At 45.1% G+C, this 12778-nt stretch overlaps 1 protein-coding gene across 2 annotated transcripts in view; it reads right to left on the bottom strand.

The window, feature by feature from the left end:
* LOC116292826 (uncharacterized) overlaps window positions 1-12778 on the bottom strand; it is a 50165-nt gene that overhangs the window by 3954 nt on the left and 33433 nt on the right. The gene's annotated exons all lie outside the window — the stretch shown is intronic.

Raw genomic sequence — 12778 nt, 5'->3', positions numbered from 1 at the left:
AGTAATAAGGACATGATAACAAGAAATGTTTTTCATCTTCTATGTCAAGTTTAGCAGCAGTAAGGGGGACTCGCGGTCAATGTCAAAGATTTACGGGTTTTACAGGCGGTTTAAGGAAGGCGCCGGCAGCGGGAAATACCCGCGCGCCGTGTCCTTACTGCTGCTAGTTGTCGAACCGCAAACGGAGGTTAAAATATTTTGTTGGATATACGATGCATGAATGTAAAAAGTTCACCAATGACTTCTGTATAATTTGCCTAAGATCCAAAGTTAACATACCTAAGCCCAAGGGTTTATGGTGTTGTGGTAAGAAAATGCAAATAGAAGACGACACGTCAGCACAGTGTTACGAGTGTGGTAAGAATATTCGTAATGCCGTACCAAATGCTACCAGAGAGCAGTATTACGCCAATGGAGGTCGTAAGAAAACGCCATATAAGAGAATAAAATACTTCAGGGACTGGATGAGTCATATCCAAGGTTATCGACCGGTATATTTAAGCGACGAAGTAAAGAAGAAAATCATAGACCATTTAGAAGAGCCAACCCCACAAAGTCTACGGAAAACGTTGAAAAAATTAAAGCTAGGGAAATATTACAAAGCTATTCCCTATCTTTTGTCTGAAATTACCGGTAAGTCTATTCCTGAGGTTTCTGATATGACAAAAGCCGAGTGGATGTTTTGTCGGCTGAATAAGGATATTCCTTATTACCCCGACGTAATTTACGAAATATTTTACAAAATAGACCCCAGCCACCCCCTATTAGGATGGATTCCGAGAAGATAGTGAATCTTATGCCATAAGATGAGCGAATAGCATAAATCTTATGCCATAAGATGAGCGAATAGCATAAATCTTATGCCATAAGATGAGTAATTAGCATAAATCTTATGGCATAAGATTACGCGTAATTTCTAGACTGACGTTCGATATGTAAATAGAATCCCGTCACGATATTTACTGAGCAAGCTTTCTTTGAAGCTCTTCTTTTGCCTCCTGGTAGATCTTTTTGCGAGATTCCTCGGAAAGATCTTTTACGATTGTTTTTTTATTCCTTATGTCCGTCTTTAATTTCTCGTATTTGTCTTCTTCGGCCAGAATAAGCGAGAATTCTACGTCGTCTATCTTTCTGTCACGCAAAGCCTTTGAGACAAGATCGGTAATAGTATTTACTTTAGCCCTAGATAGAGCTATTGTCGTGTCATGCTTGGATATTTTCGTGGATAGCTTTTTCATAATGCCCGTAGCAACAGCCGAAATGATACCACAAGCTGCCCCAACGCCGGCCAAAGGAACTCCAACGATTATTCCCGGCCCAGTAAGCGAAGTAGCAACGCCAGAGCCCGTTAACACAACAGATATGGATCCTGAAGTTATCGCAATCTTATGTAGCGTACTCCGGGCTCTAACGTACTTTTTTCTAACTTTTTCATAGTGTTTTGCCTGCCCTTCCAAGTAAGCCAGGATTAAGTTCGCTTTATTCAGACGAAAGTTTTCGGCGTTTAGTTCGTTAGGTGTAGTATAGGGAACATCTGGGTACAACTGAGGTGCTGATGGTATAACATCCATTATATATACTAATGTACGACGCTTTTGGGAATGATATTGAGGAGCAGCCACATCACGACAACCGGGATTACTGGAATTGGAGGGCCTTTAGGAAGATGTTTCCGCATGCAGACCCTAGTAAGTTCGAAAGGAGACCCGATGGGATTTACTATAACGGCTCTAGGATGTACAGCAACGAGGATTTGAAACCTACGCTGGTCGATCAGATAGACAATCAACTGAAGAATTCTGGTTATATCGAACATAAGCCCGTGCAAGGTTGGTCAAAGGAATTATTGCTTGGTACCGGTACTTATCCGATACCCGCGGTTTCATTTGATGAACATCCAAGTTTGGATTTGACATTGAACATGCGGATCTCTAACAACCATTCCTTTCCGTTAAAGGTGCGAGATATCTTCAAAAACGTGCCCATTATTCATACCACCGCCAAGGAATCTCATGAATGGTTAAGCGGTCCTAACATGCGTTATTGGCCGCAGCAGCTGAACTTTGCGGTTTGGTGTGCCACTAGCGGCTGTGGTGTGAGTGCGAACTTGATGAAGAATTCGATATTTATGTTTCATTTTCACTTCACGGTTAGAAGAATACTGCATGAGATGGGCGTTACTGCATTACCAGGAGATGCCGCGTTTTATCCAAGAGATAACAAATACAGCGTGCCGGCTTATGACAGGCTTTGTAAGGAGTTTGGTGTTGTAGGGAAGGATTTCCGATGCACTACCGGTGCTAACAATGGTCTAGGGCACATTTGGGCTTATTGGGGGATTGGTGGACATGTGCTAAGCGATAAAGAAGTTCATGCATTGCGGCTACGGTGGAACACGGGATATCACGAAGAAACTCACGACAGTAGCACCTTCTTTGAACCAAATGCTAAGACCACTAAGGAAGTCAGAGACGGACCTCTGTTCAAAGACGAGGGTGGTAAGTATGCAGGGGCCAATCCACTGATTATCAAGATTGCCAACGACGAGCAAACAAAGCAATATCTTAATTTCATACCCCCAGAAGGTAAAGGACTAACCAAAGCCGGCCTTGCCCGTTTGAACCGCAGCATAGAAGCTTACGTGTATTCCATCCTTGGAGCTCAGGTAAACACCCGATCGAGTATAGTGGGGAATACCGGCGCCGCAGAAGAGACGCGAGCCGAAGCCTTGATCTTATTCGAAAGTTCGATTTTGGAGGGCGACATTAGCAATGGCGTACAGCGTTACCAACTAGCTATACAAAATTCTAAGGCGAGGTTGGACTATGCCGTAGCCCCGGGTTGTTGGTTAATGCCCAGTAATTTATCTATAAATACTGGCTCTGTAGTAGGATACAACAACAAACTTCAACGAGCTACTAAGGATATGAAGTTTGGGGTGAATGACGTGAACTCTGACACTCTTAGGAACATTCCTCACTTCGTGGAGAAGTCAAAAAAGTCGCATGAAACGAAGCTACCCGTAGTTAAGAAACCATCAAAGAAGGTCCTGCCTGCGATACCTGAGGAATATGACCATAACTTACTAAAGGCCGGCTTAGCAGCTGCAAGCATTGGTCTGAGCTATTATATATGGCGATGAACAACCCCTACGTAGCTGGAGTAGATTGTGTCTATACGACTTACACAGGCGAGAAAAAATACAACCAGGCATCTTGGGTTGATGTCACGGGCATGTCCGTGAATTTGAATTACTCAGGAAAGAAGTTAATCCTTTGTAGTATTTGCATTGGCACGAGCAGTCACGCCAACGTAGGCTTTAGGTTCCTGGATGAGAATGGCGTACTGCAGCCTATGAGAAATAAGACAAACAACAGGGAGCCTGCGCATTTCTCCGTAGAGCCCAACCCAGCCAGCGCCGAGAATCTTTCCGTTTGGACTTTCCACATGGTCGCCGATTGCCATGGGCTAGTAAAGCTGCAGATAAGAGTAGACGATACGGGAAAGGTTACGGTAAATAGCATAGAAAATCAAAGGGATACTATCTATAACCACGCAACCATCAGCACTCTTACGGTGCTTAGTCTCTAGAAGCAAACTATGTTTGCTGAAATATATGAACCCACACGCGAAGGAAGATTGGTTTCTACATTTTTTGGAGGAGAAGGACTACTTAGAACAGCATTGGCTTGACACCGGGCTGTGGGTAAAGGTTGGGGGCCTGGGATTGATCATGTGTACCATTAGCATTTCGACGGGGTATTCGTGTAATGTCGGGTTTAGGATTGTCGATGAGGATAACCACCCATTACTACCCTACAGAAAAAAAGATAATAATAGGAACCCAGCCCATTTCTCGTCGGAACCCCCTCCAAGAAGCGGAGAAGACTTAACGCCGGTAACTTTTCACATGATAGCCAATTGTCAATATGCGAAGCTTCAGGTTCTTCCCAACGACGTTGCCTACCTTCGGATAAATGCCGCCCCGTCAAAAGATCCTCCAACGGATGCTACTTGGAATCATAAGCCCATTAGCACCATGAGCGTGCTGCCGCTAGTTCCGCATTATCAGGGCGGCGCGAATACTATCTTTACTTATCCCCAGTCGAGGATGCCTCGGATGCCTGACGACGATAAGCCACCAGTAATACACGAGGATAAGATTAACCCTTCATCTTCTTCAGGAGTACCACTCCAATAGCGATGACTAATATCCAGATGTTATTCCCCACGAACTTCAACAGTTCGCCGCCGGCCCTAAGTGCCAGGCCAAGAACACTACCCAGCAGCCCAGGAAGACCGGCTGCCATCTTTTTTCCCAAGTCCGTTAGTCCACTGCCTAATTTCTTTACGCCCGCGCCTGTAGCCTTAAGGGAGCTAAGGATAACTCCTACTACGCTCGAAATAGCAACCGCAAATGCCAGCGGAACACCATACTTCAAAAGGGCTCTTTTTACCTTTTCCTTGGTGGTAAGCCCTAATTCTTTCTCCAACTTCTCCTTTTCCACCCGCAATTCCGCAAGGCGTACCTCTAGATTTTCTATTTCCTTTTGAGCTGCCTCCTTTTCTTCCTCAGGGCGTTCTTGATCTTCGATTACCCCCCGCTGTCGTTCTATTTCATACTCTAAGTCTTTGATGGCTTGATCTTTCTGTTGAATTTGATCTGTTTTTGCACTGATTTCAGACATTAACATTCGCCTTTCTACCAAGGAGTCAGACATTTCAGCCCGCAGGTTTTCGCTTTTTACGTCCAACGCCTGCAGGGTGAGATCAAGATCCTTTTGTAATTTATTCCTTTCACGTCGAATCTCATTCCTTTGGTCTACCAGATCCCTTATGTCTTGCTCTTTGAATTCGACCTCTCTTCTATGTGCGTCGGCAAGCCGCTGGTTTTGCTTCATGTATTCCTCCTCCCTTTCTTCCAACGTTTCCCGCAGTGCTTCCACCGAGGCGCCTGAGTTTTTAGCTTCTTCTAAGTCCCTTTGTGCTTTATCTCTTTGGCGCAGGGTTTTATCCAACTGGTTTCTCATTTCTACCATTCTTTCGTTGCCGAACTTCTTTTCAGCATCGACAATTAGCTGAGTTTGCTTTGCGTATTCTTCCTCCCTTTCTTTTAACGTTTCTTGTAGTTCCTCGACGCGTTTTTCTAGCGCAACCTTTTCATTCAGGGTTTGCAACCTTTCTAACATGCTTCGGGTAGCATGCTGAAAGCCTTTTAATCTTAAGACGTCGCCCCTAACGTCACCATTCTCATCAAAGAGGGGTTGTGGTTTCGTCCAGCGGTCTTTGTCAGGAAATCTCAGGTCTTGAACGCTTATGAGGACTTTGTTTCCGCGTTCTGTGAGCCTTACGTCGTCAGCATCAAAGTGGGAATAGCGCTGCGTTAGCTCTTGCGTCGCCCACTCTATGGTTTCCCGCGCGGCTGCTTCCGGCTCGCCCATGTTTTGAAGCTCTATGTGCTCACGCGGAAACGTGTACTCGCGTGCTTTGGGATGTCTTAGGGCCTTTGCAATCCTATCCCTTAGGGAATCGTCGACTTGTTGGGTGGGAAGCAGCGGTTCTTCATCACCGTCGTTAATGTCAGCCTGACCTTCCTCAGTGGTGGGGTCAAAGTCTGGATCCGTTCCTTCTACTTCCATTATATATGATAAGCTCAAAGTTAAATCCCAACGTATTACCTAAGCAGGTTGGCGGACTGAAAGCAGAACGCACCTTTCACCGGGTTACATTCACACCTTCTAGCGCAAAGCCAGGGGAAACCCTGTACGTAGGCGTGCCCCGCCTAACGGATAACCTAGTATTGGTTCCTGGCACCTTGGCTTTAAGGTTCGACCTAGCGGTGCAGTCAAGCCCCACAGACGAAAGGATTATCGTTAACAACGTGGGTCGCAACATTGTTTCTAAGATGCGCGTAAAGTTCGCCGGGGAATCGCTATTAGATTTGAATAGGTACGATCTGTATACCACGTACAAAGACTTATGGTTGACAGCCTTTGACCGCGCGCAAAGGATAGAACAAGGAATTGGTAGTGTCATTCTACGTAAGGTTCGCACACCTACGAAAACGCAACCTACTGACGGCAGCGGAGAAACCGCAGTGGCAGACGCAAAGCGAATAAAGACAGCCTATGGTAGTAAGTATGTCATACCATTAGACTTTGAAGTGATTACGAATCACGGTGTGTATTACCCAAGACAGTTATCCGAACTGCAGTTTGAAGTAACCTTAGCAGATGCTAATAACATCATTGGTGGGCTAAGCACTGCACTTACCACAACAACCCCATACTCTATTACCAACTTAGAGCTACAGTACGAAACGGTGTACAGCGAAGAGCTGGCCCGTAGCGCCGGCATGGAATACAGCGCCGGAAAGGCATTCCTTTACGACCACGTAGTAATGTATAAGACGTTTAGCTTCCTGGATAAGACGGATGAGGTTATCAACCAAAGCATTAACCTCCCCCGAAGAAGTCTCACGGGGTTGATGCTGGTGTTTGCCAAACCCTACGAGGCCGGTAAGCGCGACTCCGAAGCCTTTCACAACCCCAACATTACTAACGTCGGCGTGAATATCAACGGAGTCCCAAACAAGGTCTACTCCCAGGGAATAAAGCCTGCAGACGTGTACAGAGAGGCAAAGCGTAAGTTTGGCGACCAGGTAAGTCCCGAGGAATTCTTTAAGGATAAGTATGCGCTGTGGATTGACATGCGCACCATTAACGACGAAGACCTACATGGCCAGGGTTTACGTCTAGTAAATACGCAGGATGGCATAACATTGGAGATCAAGCGCACCAAGAATGCCTCCGCGGGCGACGGTGAAAAAATAAACTGCTACATCTTCGTGGTGTCTGATGCGCAACTGAGCGTAGAAATGAATCAGCTAAAGAGCGTTGCCTATTAAAATATTCCTTACGTATAATATGCTTCGCGTATTTGAAAACAACGACACCAAACTGCAATGCATAGTGCAAGGCGACAAACTGTACTTCAAAGCAAAGGAGGTGGCCTTGGCGTTGGGTTATGAGCGCCCTAGAGATGCAATTAGAGCACACGTATCTGAGAAATACCAGAAAAAATGGGTTGATCTACAAGGGGCTGCGAATCACCGCTCCTTTACTACGCAACCAAATGCCGTGTTTATATCCGAACCTGGTTTGTACGAACTGATATTTAGCTCCAAACTACCCAAAGCTGTGGAGTTTCGTGATTGGGTCTTTGAGGAAGTCCTACCCGCGCTAAGGAAAACGGGTAAATATGCAATAGAAAGGCGGTTTGGCGGCCCAAACAAGTTAGTATTTAAGATCGAAAACGAAGCCGACCTACACGCGAAGGTCGTCGACTACATACGTAGGTTTTACCCCGATTTCATCATAGCGCCGGGTCTTGGCGAACTTCAAGATTCAGACAGCAAACGAATAACCTGCTGGCGAAAAGGCTACCAAGCCGGTCAACCCGACCTCTTAATCCTAAATGCGCATAAGAAATACCGCGGGTTGTGTATTGAGTTGAAAACCCCAAAAGGAAACGGCGTCTTATCCGCGAAGCAATCTAAGAAAATCTCACAGCTTGACGTAAATGGTTACCTAACGATGGTTAGCAACGATTACGACATTATCTGCCGTGCCCTGATGGATTACGCGGATGGCATTCGTATTCCCTGTAAGGGCTGTGTAAAGCGGTTTAAGTCCTACGCCACTTTGAAAACGCACCTAAAGATATTCCATAGGTATAATGAAGCTCAGCTTGACTCACTGGCGTGATCTCGTCCACGGTAAAGCATACGAAATAAAAAATTACGTCGTCTTCGAAGACATCGACCGTTTACGGTTAGTCCTCAAAGACTTAGAAGGCAAGGAATATTCCCTTTGGGCGCCGGATTGCGTGCGGTACGTAATTCAGGGCGAGGAATTCACCCACTTACGCAGCTATGGTAAGGTAAATGGCCGATGGGAGTTCGACATTGAAAGGAGGGTCACTCCATCTCCTCTTTGTAGTTAAGCGCGTCTGCTAAAGTCCGCTGCGCTTTAGGATCCGCGGAGCACCAATGCCCCACAAAGGATTCTTCGGGGAATACCTTGCCACAATGAAGGCAGGTGTATTTTTTCTCCTCACGAATTGCGGGGGTTTCAGGGATTATACAGTCGCTTGGTAGTTCGCATGTAATACAGTCCATATATTGAAAGGGCGATTAGGAATCCTCCAAAGAAGGCGGCTGCGTAGGCTAGCATATACCTTTAAAAGGGGTCCTTATTTTTATTTATTATTATTGAATTCTGCAAGTGCCCTTTAAAAGGGGTCCTTATTTTTATTTATTATTATTAAATATCCTTAATTCATTATCATTATTCTTAATAATAATAAATAAAAAGAAGAATGGGATTTGAGACTCTTTGCACAAACCCTGCTTTACTATTAAAGGCCCCAAGAAATGCTATTGCGTATCATATGTTTCAAAGAGTGTCTCAGAATGTTGACGTTTAGGTTAAATCTTTGTTAAGGATGCCTGGAAACTATTTCAAAAGTGTCTCAGAATGTTGACGTTTAGGTTAAATCTTTGTTAAGACACCCCGGAAACTATTTCAAAGAGTGTCTCAGAATGTTGACGTTTAGGTTAAATCTTTGTTAAGACAGTTGAAGATATGTTCCTCTTCTCTAACACAACCACAACGATCGCACTCCTGCCTCCAATACTCCCTTTTAGTCCACGGAACGCCTTCGGCGCGTTCAAAAGAGGGGAAAGTACGGACTATCTTCTTATGGTAATCTATGCGATTCCTTAAGTAATCCTCTTTATGCGGGCAGCGACACATCAAATCCGCACATTGGTAGCAATCCACGCCTTCCAAGTCGTAAGCGCGGGAGAGAAACCTATAATTCACTTCATGCGTTCTCCGGTGCGTCTGTAAACGTTGACGACTACTAAGTATCTTATTACAGAAACTACACTGTCTGGTTCGATTACAGACGCCCCTTTTCAGATGCTGCTGCATTTCGAAGGGGAATTCCTTATTACAGTCCTTACAAAGCCCACAAATGCGTTTATCCTGATGTTGTTGCATCTTTTGAACGGTGCTGAATTCCTTACCGCAATCCTTACAAGCGCGGCTAAGGGGTTTCTTTGTACAAACGCCGCGACGAACGTGGTATTGAAGTCTTTGTTTGGTGCTGAACACCTTCTTACACAACAAGCAGTCCATATATACTTAACAATATCTTAGCCTCCATTTAACATCCTTAACAAAGATTTAACCTAAACGTCAACATTCTAAGACACTTTTTAAATAGTATATATACTTAACAAAGATTTAACCTTATTGTCAACATTCTGAGGCATTTTTTGGAATAGCTTATGAGCGACTTAACGAGGGTTTAACCTTATCGTAAACATTCTAAGACACTTTTTAAATAGTTTCCAGGCATCCTTAACAAAGATTTAACCTTATTGTCAACATTCTAAGACACTTTTTAAATAGTTTCCAGGCATCCTTAACAAAGACTTAACCTAAACGTCAACATTCTACAGGGGATATCGCATGAAGTCCTTAACGGACTCCTTAGCCCAGCCCGCCATCGTTATCAGCGCGCCAAACCGTTCTGCACGCTTCAGACCGCACATTTCATCGTACAACTCCTGCACGCGCTCTTTTAACCGATCGATCTCCTCCCTTTGCATTTCTATGGTGTCTCTTTTATCTTTTGCGTCGCCGGCAATCCTTCTTACTGCGTCCACTGGCTCCATCGTATATATAATGGATCCGAACCATATTCCCTGCAATGCTCTGATAGTAGGACCCACCGGCTGCGGAAAGACCCAATTCGTAGTGGAGCAGCTATTAGGACCCTTTAGATGCCGTTTCGACTACATCGTGCTATTATGCCCCACCTACGTGAATAACCGCACCTGGACGGGCATAGGAGTGAAAGATGACGACTTCTTTGTAGATATCTTAGATCCTAACGAGTTATCCAGCCATCTTAAGTTCTGGCACAAGCAATTCCCTAAAGATACACAGACTTTACTCATACTGGATGACATTGCCTGCGGGGACGACGTAAAAAAGCGCACTTCGGAGTTGGTGAAGCTCGCCTTCAGCGGTAGACACGACAATATCAGCGTTTGGTTGCTTTCCCAGCAGCTTACCAGTGTCTCTAAACCCTTCAGGGAAAACATAGGCTCCCTGGTCGTATTTTATACTCCGAGTCGGAGTGATCTGGAAACCATTCTCTCTGACTACGGCGGTGAGATATCCAAGGAACAGTTACACGAATACATGCGGCATTTAAAGACGCACCAACATTCCAAGATGATCTTCTCTTTGAGGTTTCCCTACACGGTTGGAATCTATGATTCCTAATGTATATGGACATTGAGCAGCTCTTAGATGAAGTCCCCGCGCAGTTAGACGAAAGTAACCTTAAGGAACAACTTAACATCCTTGTGTCTTCGGGGAAGTGTAAAGAAATGATAGGTAAGGAACTTACCCATGAGCAAGTTAATAAGTTGTCAGAAGAGGAAGTCAAAAAGTTCCATAAGAGGTACGAGGCCGCCCTTGCAAGTAAGACCACGGACGCCGTAGCAGACTCAGCCATTAAGCTGGCCACCAAGCTTCTCGGACTTGCGCTGCCCATAGACGACTTGGAGCAACTGCGGAAGGACATTAGCGAGGACTATGTCATCGCCCAAGAACTTAAGATAACCTGCGGGTGGTTGTCTTTGAAGTGCGGTAAGTTAATGGCAGTCGCCTCTGCGGCACTCCACGTAGCTCAGCATGTCGACTTGAAGGAGGTACTGGCGTCTTGGAAGGACTTCAAGAAGGACAGAGAAGTCGAAAAGGTCTTCCAGGCGGCACTTGCTGAGGTACCTGATCAAGTCGCCTCAAGTACTTAGTCAAGTCGTCCTTAAGTACTTGGTCAGGTCGCGCCCAGGTTATTTCCAAGTCGTCCTTAAGTACTTAGTCAAGTACTTATCAAGTCCTTCAAGTCCTTAGATATAAATGAGTGAACCAGAGCAGCCCCAAGAGGAGCAAAAGATTACCAAGGTTAAATCTCCGGGCAGAGTCGCTGCCGGTAAGAAGCTCGCGGAGATGAATAAAAAGAACAAAGCCAAAAAAGAAGAAAAGGTGGAGGAAAAAGAAGAGGAATCCTTCATTAATCCTGGGTACGTCATTGGCGCGTTAGGAGTTGCTATAGCAGCAGGCAGCCTTTACTTACAATGGCGGGCTACGAAGCCAAAAGTAGAACCGCCAACATATCACGCACCTGTGGAACCGGCTGTTAGAAAAAGTAAGATCCCTGAAATGGAGTAATAACCTTCTCGCTCTGTAATATAATGTCAACCGCGTTATTGAAAACTGTTGAAGAAGCAGCTATTATTACTTCCATCGTTGCGGGTATTGGTTGGGTAGGTAAGAAAGTGCTCAAAGAAGACTTTACTGAAGACCCAAGCAAGAGCTTCGCTAATTTTGCTAAGATGACCGCTGCCGTGGGTGGGGCTATCATGGTAAAGGATTACCTACGGAAGGAAAAGTACCTACCTACGGTGTGAAAATCCCTGTGATTTTCTAATATATAATGGCTAGCGTGGTCGCAGGTGGAGTTATTGCAGCTTTAGCATTCACTGGAGCTAATTATGGTGGTCAGTATTTGGATAGATTAGTCAGAGGCGACAAAAGCGGAGATTTAGCCGCCGAAAGGAAGAGACACGACTTAGCGCTGGAGAAATATCAGCGAGACGTGGCAGCTTGGAATGAAAAAAGACAAGCTTACAGGGATTGGTTGGACAAGAACTACCAAGACAAGATGCAGGCGGATAAGAACTTCGAAAACACAGACTACGCCTTTAAGCTCTATGCGCAAGCACACCCCGCGGCATTGACGGGGTTAAGAAAGCCTCAGTTTAAGAATTACTATCAGCCTTCTAAGAAACAAAAAGATAGTGAGCTGGTCTTTGTAGGAGTCGCAGGGCTGGCGGGAGGCGTAGCTTTGGCGTATCTGCTCTAACGAAGGAAACTGTGTTTCCTGAAATATATGATCGTCTTTTTGGAAAGCGACAAGAATGACTTTACCACTTATTTGAATCCCCCCATCAAAGCCCATAAGGTTAGGCTGGTTAGTTGTTCTTTGTACAATTCTTGGTATAATTTAGTCAATGCCTTGATCACTGAGCATAAAGGCGGCGGCAATTATCAAGGCGTATTGCTACCCGATGGACATTACACGCCAATCACCCTTGCTAAGGAATTAGCAAAACACGGTTATACGCTCACCACAGGATTGCCGCACGAAATGACCTTCAAACATAATATGCCAAATTATTCAGTAACTTTTGGAAAGTCTGACCCATTGGGATCTTTATTATGTGCCTCGGGTAAGACGATTACCGACACAGCCATACCCGTGAAATGGAAAGTCGCATCCTCTTACGAAGTCTATTGCGACTTGGTCCATAGTTACAACAATGGAGAAAAGTCTTCTCTCATGTCCAAGTTTCTGCCCAAAGGTAATCCATTTGACCCAGTAGAATACACTCCCATTTCTTTGAGCTATGACTTGTCTAATTTGGTAGAAAGCATAAACATCACCATTAAGGTGGACGGAAAGACGGTGGATTTTAACGGACGTAAGATCAATCTTGTCCTATCCTTCGCTTGAATCAAGCGAAGCGCGATTCTATTCATATAATGGGCCGCGTAGAGGACAAACTCAAAAGGATTTACTATGGGCCCGAAGGTTATTGGAAAGGAGCGTCAGCTATCAAGAAACTCGCGACCGC

This window comes from Actinia tenebrosa, unplaced genomic scaffold, assembly GCF_029948245.1.
Source record: "Actinia tenebrosa isolate PJP-AT-01 unplaced genomic scaffold, QUT_ActTen_1.0 PGA_scaffold4__44_contigs__length_22323623, whole genome shotgun sequence".
Classification (NCBI taxonomy): Eukaryota; Metazoa; Cnidaria; class Anthozoa; order Actiniaria; family Actiniidae; genus Actinia; species Actinia tenebrosa.
The sequence above is the reverse complement of the archived record's forward strand: the minus strand, read 5'-3'. Positions and strand labels throughout refer to the sequence as shown.